General features: G+C 41.3%; 1 protein-coding gene across 3 annotated transcripts in view; it reads right to left on the bottom strand.

Annotated features, from left to right (window-relative positions):
- Positions 1-14,004, bottom strand: part of sipa1l3 (signal-induced proliferation-associated 1 like 3) — a 240,262-nt gene extending 226,258 nt beyond the window's left edge. For 2 of the 3 annotated variants that reach the window (XM_043680771.1, XM_043680774.1), the window contains exon 1: positions 13,739-13,922. The gene's annotated coding sequence lies outside the window, so the exon portion shown is untranslated. Of the gene's footprint in view, positions 1-13,738; positions 13,923-13,943 lie in introns of those variants that run through there. The other variant, XM_043680772.1, reaches the window with a different exon arrangement.
- Between the last annotated feature and the right edge of the window lie 277 nt (positions 14,005-14,281).

The following is a 14,281-nucleotide window of genomic DNA, read 5'->3' as shown; positions in this document are numbered from 1 at the left end:
CAGTGGATGATGATTGATGATTGTGCAAACCATATTAGTGTTTATCATCAATCTTTTAATATTAAAAATATTACATTTAGGTTTTAAAGTTTTAAGAAAAAACATAACTACACATCTTATTGGATGTAAGTTACTTTCACTTTCACAGTTGAACACAACAAATGTTCTTCAAATATGCACTCAGAATTTGTTTAACCATCTTAAAACCTACATTCAAATATAAGACAGACTAAGTAACATTAAGTTCGAGACAAACTCACTCAGGCAGTACAAATAGTGCTGCGACCTTGAACAGTATCAACAAAGACAAGTCTTGAACTTGGACCTTATTTTAACAATACAAACAACTGCACAGTTGAGAGAATAGTTTATCTAGGTAGACTGGTTAGTAAGGTTAGATCATACAGGATTCAGGGAGATTGCCTTTTTGGTAGAAGACAGAGTGGTGGTGGAGGGTTGTTATATGGACTGCAGTCATGTGGTCAGCGGGGAGGATCGTTCTGGGTTCACTGTTGTCTGTCATTTATATTAACGTTTTGGATAAAAATATGGTAGGTATGGTTATTAAGTTTACAGATGACATCAAAATTGATGTTATAGTGGATGGTAAAGAAGATTATCTAAGAGTATAAGATCTTGACCAGATGTCTAATTTAGGTCAATGAGAGGTGTTGCATTTTGGTAAGGTGAAGCAAGGTAGGACTTATGCAACTAATGGTAAAGCCCTGGGCAGTATTCTTGAACAGAGGGACCTAGGGGTGCATGTTCATAGTTCCCTGAAAGCAATGTAGCAGGTAGACAGGGTGGTGAAGGTAGCATTTGGCACACTTGCCTTTATTGGTCAGTGCAGTGAACATAGGAGTTGGGACATCATGTTGTGGCTGTACAAGGCACTAGTGAGGACACTTTCAGAATACTGTGTACAATTCAGCTTGCTCTGCAATAGGAAGAATGTTGTGAAATTAGAAAAGGTACAGAAAAAAAATTACAGGGGGACATTCCCAGGACTGGAGGGTTCGAGATATAGGGAGAGGATTGGACTGCTAGAGTGTGGGGAGCTGAGGGGTGATCACAGAGATTTATAAAATAACGAGGGCCATGGATAAGGTAAATAGTCAAAATCTTTTCCCCAGGATAGGAGAGTTTAAAACTGGAAGGCATAGGTTTAAGGTGGGGGGAGGTGGATTTAATAGGGACCTGAGGGGCCTCTTTTTTTACACAGGCGGTGTATATGGAATGGGCTGCCAGAGGAAGCGGTAGAGATGGGTGCAATTACAACATTGAAAAGGCATCTGGACAGGTACATGAAATGGGAGGGGTTTACACAGATATGGGCAAATTGCAAGCGAACGGGACTAGTTCAGTTTAGGGTATCTGGTTGGCATGGACGAGTTGGACTAAAAGGTCTGTTTCCAGGCTGTATGGCTATGGTCTATTTGGCAAAATATGGGAAAGATTTAATGGCAGTTTATAAATTCGACATCTTACACAGCCAGCACCACACAAACAACCAAACAAGTGCGATTGAGGTTGTCATAGCATTCAAATCAATGCGCCACATAATAAAATCAAATTAGTCTCAACTATCATATCAACTGCAAAACAACTCATGAGGTGGTATGTCTGAAAATTGGTGCCTTCCTTCAAACCATCAGTTCAATTCCCACACTTTTAAAATAATGTCTAGTTTCAGCCAAGAATGATTTCGGCTGAAACTCCAAAGTGCATGTTATTAATTAGACATTGACCCTCAAAGAATAGATATTTAACCAAGATAATCTGTAAATATCTCAATGTAATGTCGAAACCGGACCAAGGTGGCCTATTCGGTGACAAAAACATTAGATTACATTAGATTAGATTCCCTACAGTGTGGAAACAGACCCTTCAGCCCAACAAGTCCACACCGACCCTCCGAAGAGTAATCCACCGAGACTCATTCCCCTACCCAATATTTACCCCTGACATGGCAATTCAGCATGGCCAATTCACCTCACATATACATCTTTTGGATTTGGGAGGAAATCCACGCAGACACAGGGAGAATGTGCAAACTCCACACAGTCGCCCAAGGTAGGAATCAAACCCGAGTCTCTGGCGCTGTGAGGCAGCAGTGCTAACCACCGAGCCACCATGCCACCTTAAACTGGTCTGTATAGGAAAGAATGAGGGTACAAGCACAACAGAGGCAGATCAAATCTAACTCAAGGATGCATTTGCTGGTCCGCTAGATCAGTCAGACCTCTGTATTCTGGTTCACTGCTCAATCTCCAAAAGAAAAATTCAATTTCTAGCTGTTTCATATAGCAGTGGCTCAAGCCCCAGCTAAAACACACGTAAACATGTCAACCAACGAGGTCTATTTGTTCAGAGAAATGAAAGGCAAGCCAACCTATTTGAATGAATGTGTCTTAATTTCTTGCTGTTTACAGCAAAATGTATTATCTGCTTTGAGTTGGAAATTGAGTTAAAAAAAAATCACAAGAATTTGTGTTGCAGACGTTTCGTCCCCTGTCTAGGTGACATCCTCAGTGCTTGGGAGCCTCCTATGAAGTGCTTATGTGATGTTTCCGCCGGCATTTGTAGTGGTTTGAATCTGCCGCTTCCGGTTGTCAGTTCCAGAATTCCACCTCGGAATGAGGACATGCCACAACCCAAAGGACTAGCCACACTACCAAATATCAAGAGCATTTCCGAACTGACAGCCAGACTACTGCAACCACTAGGACTCATAACAGCACACAAACCAACAGCCACTCTCAGACATCAACTCACCAGAACGAAGGACCCGATACCCAGCATGAGCAAAACCAATGTAGTGTACAAAATCCCATGCAAGGACTGCACAAAACACTACATAGGACAAACAGGAAGACAGCTAACGATCCGCATCCATGAACACCAACTAGCCACGAAACGACACGACCAGCTATCCTTAGTAGCCACACACGCAGATGACAAGCAACATGAATTTGACTGGGACAACACTACTATTATAGGATAAGCCAAACAGAGAACAGCCAGGGAATTCCTACAGGCATGGCACTCATCCACAGATTCAATCAATAAGTACATCGACCTGGACCCCATATACCGGCCACTGCAGCAGACAGCTGGAACTGACAACCGGAAGCGGTAGATTCAAACCACTATAAATGCCAGAGAAAAGATCACAGAAGCGCTTCACAGGAGGCTCCCAAGCACTGAGGATGTCACCTAGACAGGCTCGAAACGTCTGCAAAACAAATTCCCAGCTTGGCGAACAGAACCACAACAACGAGCACCCAAGCTACAAATCTTCTCCCAAACTTTGAAAATCACAAGAAAGCTAATGCAATGCAGGCCTTTATATCTTGAGGACTGGAATACAAGGATGCAGAATTGTGCTGCAGTTATATAAAACTCTGGCTGGAACTCAATTGGAGAATTATGACCAGATCTGGGCACCACACCTTCAGTAGGATATAGTGGACTTGGAGGGAGTACACATAGGTTTACATCAGGCGTTAAGTTATGAGAAGAAATTATACAAAATAGGCCTGTTTTCTCCAGAATTTAGAAGATTAAGCAGTGAGCTAATCGAAGTCTGCAAGATATTAACAGGAATAAACAGGGTTGATAAAGATCAAATACTCCCACTGGCTGGGGATTCTAGAATTAGAGGACAGAGTGTGAGGATTAGAGCCAGACCATTCAGGAGAGATGTTAGGAAGCATTTTTACACACACATGGTAATAGATGTTTGGAACTCTTCCACAAATGGCAGTGAATGCTCTATCAGTTGCTGATTTTAAATCAGAGATTGATTGGAAAGCAAGAGTACTAAAGGATGTGGAGTTGAGCCACAGATCAGCCATGGTCTCATCAAGTGGCTCGAGGATTGAATGATCTACTCGTATTCTGAGATTATCCATCTAACTTCCCAGGGAAAAGATGTAGCATCTCAACTGACATTTCTGGAGGCAGGAAAAAAAATTACCATGCCAGTTAAAGTGTCACTAGTCAATTCACACTAATCATTCACTGAGAATAACAGTTTTAATCAATTAAAATTTGTTTTTAGAAGTTCTCAAAGATAGCATGTCGCACACTAATTTGTATTAAACAAAAAAGTGATTTTTCATGATCATGCTAATGTATGACAATTCAATTACGAAATCTAAAAGCATGATTTGTTTGAAACAGTCATCATTTGCTGAATTTTCTAGCTGTGTGTGGGGACCAGATGTCAGGAAGTTCCACAGTCAAAAAAGAGTGCTCAACATGCCTTTTGTTAAAACAACTATATGCAGACTTGAATTCTCCTGGAAATTTCAAAGTTACGCTTTAAAATGATTACAGAGAATACTTGGCAATACCCAGAAAATATAAGGGACAGTTCCCTCCAATTTGTGAATTACCCCATTTAACGTGTTGGTGAAAAGCACATGATAAGCAACCTCAGTGCTTTTCAGCTAGCTGTCGTGACTCAGTAGAGGTTTTGAGAGAGTAGACAGGAAGGGGAAAAGGTCCCCTCATGTTCTCTCAGCATCTGGAATGTTCTCTGAAGTGGGAATGGGAAAGTGGTGGACACAGATCCTAGAAATAATTTTTAAAAAGGGAATTGCGTGGGAGGAGGAACTTAGAGTTTCAGGCAAAAAAGGGTGTGGCCTTTAACAAGAAGACTTTTTAGAAAAAAAATCAGCACATGCCAAATATCCTTCACCTTGCTGTAAGTTTCTAGGGCTCTCCACGACTCCAATTGGAAGGTGCAAATGAGCAGGGACCGCTGGAATATTTGGACCTCACAGCCAACTCCACCATTCAACAAGATCATGACCAATCATCTGCCTCAATTACATCCTCCATAATCCCAAGGGATAGCTCCATACTCCTAAAACTCCAGCACCCCAAGCAGGAGGATAGGATCAAGTTCAGTGCAGGCTCCCACACGATTCCATAAATAATATTAGTGAGCTGTTGAGATTATGTGGCTTCTTGAGGTTAATGAATGAACTATATCACCAAATTAAGAACCTGAGGTAAAGACCAGAATAATTTGAAAGGGATGTCTGAAAGCTCAGTGCATTCTGATTGGTCCCAAAATTCTGTATGACTCTATAATTCCAAGTCATTCCACTAATATAGCAAAGACAGGTTTTCCAACCAGCAACCTGTTCCACCCAGATATACCTATACGATTTAAGAAACAAATCATAATACAGTCAAATCTATTAGCTCTCAAATAGATCGACTAAAAATATTTTATTTGTTGGTCAATGTTGGGCTGGAAGAAAAGCAGATAAAAAGCTTTGTTACATTCAATACACAGTCTGTGGTGGTTGTGGAGGAAGCCTGTTTGGAGCCAATCTTTGCTAATCACTTAATTAACCACTCAAAATCTCTGCCGTGGCAACTTTCAATCCAGACCACGTGCTGAGTTTCTTTTCATTTATTTAAAAATCTGATACAATCAACATAAGGATGTCAATCACCCAGCAGGTACCACAGGAAATAAATAAACAGTAGATTGGAACTCTTCAAGGATGCCAGTTTGGTGTGCAGCAATATGAATCAGCAGGATCAAATCCCCTTTATAATCTCTAACAGCAATGCTGGACACCTCGAATGAGATGGGGGGGGGGGCCTCACCATCGATACAAAAAAAATTGTGGATGCTGGAAATGTCACTATCACTGCTTAAGGTTGCAGAGCAAGAAATGCTGTGTTGGAAGGTAGAAACGCACGCACAGCATAGCTTCTATACTTGGCTTTTAAAAAAAATCTCCTTAATGTCCTAATACATCTTGTATCCCTTCCCTGTTCCAGTTCTATCAGGCCACATACTTCAACAACTGGGGGGTCGTCAGCTCTGAAACGTGCATTAGAGTTGCTCAATAGCACAGAACAACTACAAGGTGCACTTGTGGTGCAACTGTAGCTCCTCGGTTAAAGTCCCATCTGCTCCAGAGGTGTGCAATACATCTGAACAGCATGACTAGAAAATATCCAAAACTACAAAATGAAGTCTGCCAAGTCTCTGCTGCACTTTCGAACCACTGAACTTTATCATTAAAAGCTCTGGCCACAAAATGAAGAACTCAGTACAAATCCATGTCTATAAAATTATCCATCACCTACTTGAGGAATGCCAGAGCTTGCAAAAGATACCAGTCAGCATTCCCTGTTTATACAGAGCATGGATTAAATACAGACAAAAAGCTTTTCACTTTACCCTCCAATGTGCCTTAAACTGAAAATTACCATATTTGTTGTCCAAAACGTTTTCATTTCCCACATTAGCCATCCTTAGGGCATTTCAAAAGGGACTGCAATAGGTATCAAATTGTGGAAAAATCTGTGCTTGCATCATGGTAATAACCAAGGCTCTCATATCAACACCCTAAGAATACTCCTTTTCCAGACTGACCTAATTCTCTCTAAATTCTCCTCCAGGAGGTGGCATGACAGTGTTCTAACTCCACCCAAGGCGATACATCCATAGGGTCTAACTCAAGTAACCAGCTCTATTCATCCACACTTGACACCAACCTCAACATATTGATACCTACTACAACAAAAAAATTCACAAGATTTGGAATTCTGTCCATTTAATTCTCGGGAGTTGAACAGAACTGGAGGAATCGCACATATTGCACCCAGCAAGAAACACTACTTGCTGCATACTACCTCCAGCCTCCCAGATTGCTTTGATCCTCTACAATTCACCTAGCACTACAATAGATCCATAATAGGCCATTTCCCTGGCCCTACACTGGAACATCTGGGAGAACAAGGACACCTACATCAGATCCCTATTTATTGACTTTAAGTTACATCTTCAACACCATAATTCCAACAAAACTCATCTCTGAACTCCAAGACCTAAGACTCGGCTCCTCCTCTCTGCACTGTATCCTTGACTTCCTGATCCGCAGACCACAATCAGTAAGGATAGGCAACAAAACCTCCCCCACAATGATTCTCAACACAGGTGCCCCGAAAAGCTGCATACTCAGCACCTTACAATATTCCATATACACTCACAACTGTGGCACCACATTCTGCTCTAACTCCTTTTAGAAATTTGATGACACCACTGTAGTGGGTCAGATCTCAAACATGATGAGACAAAGTACAGGAAAGAGCTAGATAGCTTAGTGTCATGGTGTAAAGACAATCTCTCCCTCAACATCAACAAAACAAAGGAGTTGATCATCAATTTCAGGAAGTGAAGTGGAGGATATGTGCGTGTCTGTATCAATGGTGCTGATGATAGAGAGCTTCAAGTTCCCAGGAGTAAATACCACCAATCTATCCTGGTCCATCCACATCTATGCTAGTCAAGAAAGCACACCTACACCTCTACGTCCTCAGAAGGCTAAGGAAATCCAACGTGTCTAAAATGACTCTTACCAATTTTTATAGATGCATCCTATCTGGATGCATCATAGCTTGGTATGGTAACTGCTCTGCCTAAGACCACAAGAAAATTACAGTAGTGTTTTGAATGTAGCCCAGGCCATCATGAAAACTAGCCTTCCTTCCACTGACTCAGTCTACACTTCCCGCTGCCTCGGGAAAGCAGCCAACATCAAAGATCCCTCCCACCCCAGTTTTATTCTCTTCCATCAGAAAAAAGATCCAAAAAAGTTTAAAAACACATTCCAACAGATTTAAGAATAGCTTCTTCCCACTGTTATCAGATTTATGAATGGAGCTTTCATATTAGAATTGATCTTTCTCTGCACCTTGTCTGTAGCTGTAACACTATATTCTGCATTCTGATCTATTACCCAGATGTGATTTGTCAGCACAGAAAAACAATACTTTTCATTGTATCTTGGTACATGTGATAATATAAAAAAACACAAATCAAATTATTTAGTTTCAGCTGGCTCCCCACTTTTATAAAGGGTTCTACTTCCTAGATTATTTCTTGACTTGAGTCAATACTTAGTAATAGCTGTTCAAGGGGAACATTACCACCCAAACCCCAAGAGTCGTCAGAATGCCTAGTTTCCAACAACCACTAAGCCTAGCATTTCCTAGCATTTAGAGATACGTTTGCAAGTCTGTTAACAGCTGGAAGAAGCAATTCTTAAATCTGAGTGTTAATTGTAGTCACGTTGCCACGAAAATGCGATGGATTCTATAATGCTGTCAAAGCCAAATTGGTCAACTTACAAAACTCTAGTCTGAATCTTCAGGATGAGCAAGGTGACTCATGTGCTACCACACACCATTCCACCCTCTTGAATCCAGTCCCTACCCCCGTCACCTTTTCCAGGTCATAAGACATGAAAGACAGAAATGCAGCTGGGCTGCTACTTTACTGAAATACCAGGAGTCTTCCAATTTAAGAGTGAGACACACAGTTTTAGCTGTGCAAGATAATGTTGCTTCTCAAAGCAGTGAGATTGTTACTGTACTTGGAGACAGAGTGGCACCAGGAGTCTTCGAGTTTAGGAAAGACAGCCCAATAACAACCTCGAGCAGCTGCGCTACAATTTGCTATAAATCTGAAGGTGCTGAGCAGTCAGAAACAATCAACTGAACACATCTCTCCCTTCCCACTCTCAATGTGGACGAAAAAGACAAAAATCAAAGCCGCTTAAATAGAAGAATTCTAAGGATTCTAAGAAGAATTGACAGTGGTCCATCAAATATCAAAATGAAGAGTGACTATTTTCCAGACAGAAATCAAAAAGAAAAACACAATTTAACCCCTCTGTGAGATACAGACTTATGATCTTTAGAATTGTGTTTTTATTTCCTTTGTCAAACTGTCTTTTTTGAACAAATGCAGAGGTGTACTTGGGAGTTTTTAACAGGGTATAATTTAAGTTACGTAATAGGTAATCAGGAACCTCAGCAATTTGTTAGAAAAGTTAAGCATATTAGAATAAATAGTTATTCACACAAGGTTTCATAATTTACAACAAATCGCTTTTATCCCAAGTAGCAGTCAAGTTAATTGGCCATCTTGATGGTCTAATTGGTTTTCACACATTTGGTCATGTTTGTGGAACAATGTGGCACGATTCTTGGCACACTTTCCTGTTAAATCATGCTATATTGACTCATGTGCCACCCAAACCAAATCTCCTGCAATGACCTGGATCTTCATTGCATGGTCATTTAGCATCACATAGCCCTTTGCAAATCATCCATTTCTTGATTTGGAGATGGCGGTGTTGGACTGGGGTGTACAAAATTAAAAATCACACAACACCAGGTTATAGTCCAACAGGTTTAATTGGAAGCACACTAGCTAGTGTGCTTCCAATTAAACCTGTTGGACTATAACCTGGCGTTGAGAGATTTTTAATTTTGTACATCCATTTCTTCACCTTCTGCCTTTTGTGCATTCACTTCATTCACCTCATCACTGACAGCTATTTACACCCCACACAATAGAATTTCCTCCTTAAACGTATCCTTCTCTATACACCCTGCTCATTTCAACATTTGCATGGAAGTCTCAGTGTGCTATTGAGGCTCACAGCCCCATACCTCAGCATTGAAGCATTGTGTCTCCGCAAGACAACAGCTGTAGAGGAGTGAATGAATGTTAAATATTCTCCATCCAACTACACAAAACAGCAACACTAATTCCAATCCAAAACAGTTTCACTTTGCAGGCTGAAGGTGAATTCCTTGTGTTAATAATTTACTATTAAAGAACAGGTGCACTGCAAGTACACAGAACTGGAAGAACAAACTTACAGCGATTAAATATAAGCCAAACACTAAAGCCATTTTATTCTAACCTTCAGTAATGCAATAATTTTAATGCTGTTACAAAATAATTTAAATAGTTGGAAAACAAGTTTTTTTTAAAATGTTCAAGGGGACCTTGATCAGATGGGCCAAGGATTGGCAGATGGAGTTTAATTTAGATAAATGCTAAATGTTGCATCTTCAAGGCAAACCACGTCAGGATTTATACAGTTACTGGTAAGGCTCTGGGGAGTGACGCTGAACAAAGTCCTGGAGATGCAGGTGCAGAGTTCCTTGGACGTGGACTCACAGGTAGACAGGGTGGTGGAGACAACTTTTGGCATGCTGAGTATAGGCATTTGGGACATCATGTTGCAGCTGTACAGGACTTCGGTGAGGCCACTCTTAGAATACTGTGAGGGGGGAAAGATTTAAAAAGTACCGGAGGGGCAACATTTTCCACACAGAGGGTGGGAACGAGCTTAAAGAAGAGGTGGAGTGGCAGATACAACAACATTTAAAAGGCATCTGAATGGGTATATTTATAGGAAGGGTGTAGATAGATATGGGCGAAATGCTGGCAAATGAGACTAGATCAGGTTTGGATATCTGGTCAGCTCACACAAGTTGGACTGAAGGGTCTGTTTCCATGCTATATGACTCTATGGCATGAGTTTTTGGGACAAGGTTAAAAAAACACAAAGTGTCTAGCAGCCCATGAAATAGGCTCCTAGACTGCCAGGACCCCTGTTCAGATACATCATAAAGTACCTATCATTTGTACATAAAAAAGCTTCAAGTTAATGAAGTGCATGAATGCAGCAGAGTGAAACTTCCTTCACATTTAATATTCTATCAAAAGATCAGAGCTACACCCTCGTTCAAATAGGAAAGTAACTGCTGTAGGCACAGACACTGGGAAAACCTGCACCAAAACAAGACCACAATGGAGGGCAATTTGGATATCACAGTATCTCCACTGGAAAAGCCAACAAGAGTAGGTGAATAGGAGCCTCACATCTTTATTTTGAGTTTTGAAAGAAAGACTTTAGTTAAGCAGGTTTCACAATCTCGTGCATCACAAAGCACTTTACAGCCAAATGGAGTACCTTTGCAAAATACAATGATGGCCATAACGCACTGAAAGACAGCAGCCAATTTGCATACAACTAGGTCCCTACAAAACATGTGATAAATGACCTAGATAATCCATTAGTGATTCCGATGGAGGGATACATTTTGGCTTGGATGCTGTTGGGAAGACATCGCGTGCTCATCTTCAAACAGGATCTTAAATTCAGCTGCTGCTCCTTTTGGGCCAAGTGCACATGGCTAGATAAGGAGGGGTATTCTTGCAATGAAGTTGAAAATTGTGGTTGAGAACTGGGACTCGTCTAGGATGTCTGGCTAGAACTAATGTACGATCAGTTAAGCAAAACATTAGAATGTCTTTTCCTCCTCCACAAATGCTCCAAACCTGAACAGTATTTTCAGCATTTTGTTTAAATTTAGGAACATTATCAACTGTAATGATATTTCTCACTATCAGTTCAGCTCAATCACATTCTTGCCTTTAGTCATAAGAACTTGAGCACAGAATCTAGACAGGACATCTAAGCCAGTTCAAAATCAACTGGAACATTGCAGAATTGAACTTTGAGCAAAGCAGACATCAAACTCTGCCTCATGGTTCCAGTTTACTTAAGTGAAGAATCAGTAGAATGATTCCTCTCAATTTTCTGCCTTAGGACCCTCCAACCACACAGGATCAATGTGGATATCACCAGTTTCCCCCATTTCCCCTCCCACCACCTTATCAAACCTCCCAACTCGTCACCGCCGACTTGAACTGTCCTACCTGTCCCTCTTCCTTCCCATCTATTTGCTCCACCCTCCTGAAGAAGGGCTAATGCCCGAAACGTCGATTCTCCTGTTCCCTAGAGCTGCCTGACCTGCTGCGCTTTTCCAGCAACACATTTCCATCTCCACCCTCCTCTGACCTATTGCCTTCGCCCCCACCTACACATACCCATCACATTCCTAGCTGCCTTCCCCACCCCTCTCCCATTCATCTTCAGCCCCCACATTCCTGATGAAGAGCTTTGCTCGAAATGTTGACTCTCCTGCTCCTCGGATGCTGCCTGACCGACTGTGCTTTTCCAGCACCATACTCTTCAAATCTGATTCCAAACATAGTGGGGCATATTCTGACAAATATTCTTTTCTAAACCAACACCAATAGAAACCTTAAATGACTACATTCCTGCTTATGAAATCTTGTGCACAAAAATGACATTCATTATATAGGCAGAAATGACTATGACTGAAGTTCAAAGGAATCTACATAAAAAGCCAAGACACAGGAAGATTTTTTGTGTAAGCAAGTCTTGCTTTTAAAACACACATACATCACATCTGATCCATGTCACTAACCTGATAAATCTGAGGAGGATAACTGACTTGCCCTCTTAACCTTCACTACTGATGAGCCAAGCTTCTGCTTGGTGCTTTTCCTGAGAGCTACACATCTCATGAAAATTGAAAGAAATTGCAATTATCTTTAAAGTTAAGTGTAAGTAAACCATTAACACTGAATTGAATCTTTACAATGGTGCATTGAACCATTGCTCAAATATATACACAGAAAGGCAAAATAAAATTATGGTTCCCACAAATTATTCAAGTCTAAAAATATTTACTTACACCTCATCTTTATTACACAATTCTCAAAAATAAGACCATAGCTGTTAACTCTGAATGCTTCCATGTTAGATTGCAGGACAAGAAAGCTGTTTGAGCTTGCAATTAGCAAAATGAAACACTGAACTGATACATTTCGACTAAAGTACCAAAGACGCTTCAAAACAGGGCAGATTCAGAGATCTCAGGCACATTTTATTTTGTTTACTTCCTACATTACTACAGTGGTTATCGTTCAGAAGTATTTAATTGGCTTGAAAGCATTTTGAAACTCACGAGGTTGTGAAAATTGCTGTAAATAAACAAAACATCTTTTCCGTGATTATTGCCCGTTGAAATGTTCCAGCTTTCGAAATTACTTCTAAAGCAAGTTAATTTATTTGATCATGAATAAAGTCTTTGCAACATGCATAATACTGGGGAAAGGCAAAATCACCGATCACCACAGCCGAACAAATCCAACACAGCTTCAAAGAGATATGGAACCAAGACCACTACTGAAACGCAAATATGACTATCCAACTAGCGCTAAAATTATGTTTTTTTTCTCAACATCAGTTTTACCTTAAAAATCTTAAATCAATATTAAAATTCTCACTAAAGTGCTGTCAGAGCTATTCTCTAAACAAAAATGCATCCAGATTAATACTTTAACTCGAAAATAGTGCCAATCTTCGATGTGTTGTAATGCTCCTTTGCCGCGCGAATGGTATTTTAAGAATATCAGTCAGCATTCATTCAAGGAGTATAAATGTTTGAAAGCTTAAGGAAAAGTCAATTTATTAATGCTAACAGCCATCTGCGCTGTTTAAATTTTACCACTGCATATAAATGCTGGATCTACAACTGGCATATCGTTACCTTGCGAGGAACACAAAAAAAAACCTAAATTACTTCCCCCACAATTAGCTAACACGTTTGATACCGGACTCGTCACTTGACACCACCTCGCTACCGATACCTTTTGGAATCGGTCTGATAACACCAAAAATCCTTTATGCATTTGATCACAAAAACGACGATTTCCAGAAAATTAAACCGCGTTAAACACTTTAAAAGGGACGATCTGAAACGTTACCTTCTAGGGAAACTTAAAAGTGGCGTTACAAGTGACTGCGCCCGAAAGGAACGGAACGGAACGAACTTTATAATGGGCAAGAGTTGAAATCATTTTTACATGAGATGCCATGTTCATTACGAATTAAAGATTTGTCTTTTTAAATCAAAAGAGCCCGGGCGACCACTTTTGTTTTGCTTCTTTGCGTTGTGATTTCTGCAGGGCGAGGGAAGAGTTTGCAGGGAGTTCCTGGCTGGTGCTGAGGGCTTGCCTTCTTACCTTCGCCTGTCTGTCATCAGCCGAGGCGACAACGACCAGAGCCCCCGGGACCAAAGAAGCTGATGCCCCACTGAGGGCCCCAAAGCAACTCCTCTCTCTTAGGCCACACCGCCAAACCCAAAAGATAGCAAGCGAAAGTTCTTTATGTTTCTCCCCTTTCTCTCCTCCGCTCTCCCGCACACATTTACGGACCTCCGATCCTTACCTCGGCGACAGACCGCCTCCTTCGCCAATGTCACTCCTTTCGCTTCCAACCGAGTGCTCTTGCTCGAGGGCTCCACCCTCTTCACCCACCCCCAAAGCCGCCATCAGACCCGGCCGCCAGCAGCACGGCGGGATTTGTAGTCAATCAGGTGAACGGTTCGATGGAAAGACGGTGGGTTGGTGGAGGTGGGGAAACTACCACTCCCGGCATGCACATAGGCAGACGGCCCGTTTCCCCACCAACGGTCCGCAACGGCGCCTAGGCTGGTAGCCCCACCCCCTTCGTAGAGGGTGCTGGGAGTTGTAGTGCACCCACTGACCAACCGCTGCTCTATCCCA

This window comes from Chiloscyllium plagiosum, chromosome 41 (assembly GCF_004010195.1).
Source record: "Chiloscyllium plagiosum isolate BGI_BamShark_2017 chromosome 41, ASM401019v2, whole genome shotgun sequence".
NCBI lineage: Eukaryota > Metazoa > Chordata > Chondrichthyes > Orectolobiformes > Hemiscylliidae > Chiloscyllium > Chiloscyllium plagiosum.
The sequence above is the reverse complement of the archived record's forward strand: the minus strand, read 5'-3'. Positions and strand labels throughout refer to the sequence as shown.